Source organism: Penaeus japonicus, unplaced genomic scaffold (genome assembly GCF_977035675.1).
Source record: "Penaeus japonicus unplaced genomic scaffold, GWHDUDI00000001_assembly GWHDUDI00000003, whole genome shotgun sequence".
NCBI classification, from domain to species: domain Eukaryota; kingdom Metazoa; phylum Arthropoda; class Malacostraca; order Decapoda; family Penaeidae; genus Penaeus; species Penaeus japonicus.
Window position 1 is genome coordinate 3,947,918 of NW_028234405.1, and position 2,500 is coordinate 3,950,417.

At 39.6% G+C, this 2,500-nt stretch overlaps 1 protein-coding gene across 1 annotated transcript in view; it reads right to left on the reverse strand.

Moving 5' to 3' along the window:
* Smox (Smad on X protein) overlaps positions 1-2,500 on the reverse strand; it is a 180,823-nt gene that overhangs the window by 177,768 nt on the left and 555 nt on the right. The window lies entirely within an intron of this gene.

Here is a 2,500-nt window from a genome sequence, read left to right on the forward strand (position 1 = left end):
ATATTAATAGCAATAGCAACAACAAAACAATAACAATAATAACGATGATATTGCAGATAATATCTAATACCACATGCAACGTAAATTCCTACAAAGAAACACACCAGCATCTAAAAACAACAACTACATAATGATATAAAATAATGTCAATTTCCTGACCTTTGTACAAACAAACAGAACAAAATGACCCATCTTAGAAGAGCCCTCCTAGCAACCAGCTGTCCTACAGTCGTCACTGAAACCTTGTCAGGGAAATGATTGAGACTGGCTAACCACTTGTATATAATTTACTCAATTAGCAGCGCAGCCTTGCGAAAGCTCGGCAAAAAGGGAGACAATTTGACAAATCATCTAATCATTCCGTCTGACTTTTCTTGAGAGCGATTGGTTTTGTGGCATGAAAATGTATCTATTTTTTTTGTTTCTACCTTTTTGTGAGCAAGTATTTACATGCTCTATCTATCCTACTTGCTCTGCCTTTTTCAATCTCCCGTCTTCTTCATTCTTCTGCGTTTAATATAAATCTCTTGATCTTCTTTTGCTTAAAATTTAATCCTAATAATAACTGAAATCAGTCAACAAATTACATAGTAGCGTATTGGTATTCATTAAAACAAACTCAATGCACTTTGGAATAACTGACATCTTTCTTTGAAGATTTTAAGTTATCTCAAATGGATCTTCTTTTTTTAATATGAAGGACAAATCCTAATTTCCTCATTCTTTTCTTTCTTTTTATTATCATAGTCATTTCATTCTTAATTAAGTGCATATCATGTTATCATACAAACAATGGTATATAAGATATGAATGGAGATAATAGCATTAAAATAAAGACAAAATAAAAAAATAATTGATTTTAATTACTCACCATCATGAATTTCTTTCATATAAGAATGAATGAGTGACATATGAACCAATGACATCTGTGCCATAATTGCTTCTAGACAGCCAGTTGACTTAACAGTATTCCAGGATTTAAAGAATGAGCATATAAAAAAAGGCAGCCATTTTGCAGTAACTTTCACTTCATTTAGAAACACACAAGATATGTTTGCTGAGAACTTGAAAGCGAATATTTACTTGATGGTCACACACACTTGCAACTTTCAAATGCATACTAAACCAACAGATGTTTAAAATAAGTCAAGATAAACAAAAATTTTTGTAACCTTGTGATAATAAGGTAGAAAAAAAAATAATAACAGAAAGTTAAGATACAAATCCACAAGAACAGCACGCTTTTCTATGACACTTAAGATATTCCGCTTTAATGCACTCAGCAAGCACTTCATTATCTTCGTTATTACAATGATTTTGTGCATATATTCATGTTATTATCTACAAATACTAGAGTTTTTCAGGGGATAACTTCTTCAAGGTCAAATGCTTTGTTTATCACTATCACAAATTTTAGTTTCCATTTAAACACCAAATCCTCAAAAAAATAGAAACTGGTATCACAATATACCACATAAAAACCAGCCAACAGAGTAAAATAACAGTGACATCACAAATAAAAGCAAACTTTAACCTATCACATAGTCTGTTCCAACCTGTCATCATAACAAAGAACAAAACAACAGCCTGTCTGTCAATACATTCCCCTACTCATCACTCAAAACACCACCCGAGGAAACCGCTAATATCCTGCCGTCCAGAACACCGCCAGACGGGGACGAGGCGCCAATGCCAGATAATCCGTCATAAATCCACGGACACGGAGCGCAAACCTACTCCAACTCCGTCACTCTTCCTCCCTCTGAGAAGTACAATGGTGGTGCCGGTCTTACACTGGGACGTCCTAGTCACTGGTTATATGTTCATAAATACCTAATACTCTTATTCTCTAACGGATGGGCTTACACTAACGCCAGCAGAATATTAATGATGAAAACTGAGGGGTGACAGAATAAGGAAGTTATGTCTAAATACAGTAAAATTGACGTGGCAGACACAAAATGTACAACTCACTTCCCGGTGAGTTATAACCGGTAAGACTGTTTAGTCACACATTCTACCAAGAAAACTGAAGCCCCTGAGGCTGCAATCACTCGTGCCGCAGCGTGCCACTCGCCGCACGCTGCTCGCTCCACAAATACTTCCACAGTGCAACAACATTAGCCAATGATTCCTTAGAACCAGCCACTCCACAGCAAACTAGATGTATTTCTGCTGCCATGAAGAGCAGCAGCAGCATTTGACATTTTTCCCCCTCTCCCCTCCCCTCCCCTCCCCTCCCCTTCACCTGCCCAGTCATGTCACTGCCTCTGCCACTTCCGAGCAGCACTTCACGAGAGGCGAAGGACCAAGGAATCGCCAGGGCCTTTGTATCGGGTTCCTTCCACCCTCTCTTTGGGGGGCCTGCACCGAGGTGAGGTGAGGTGAGGTGAGGAGGGGGGGAGAGAGTGCCCCTGAGTGCCCCTCGGCCGCGGGAAGCCAGGGGAGCCAGGGGCGCTGGTGCCACTAGGTGCCACAGGGTGCCAAGGGCGGCTGCCAC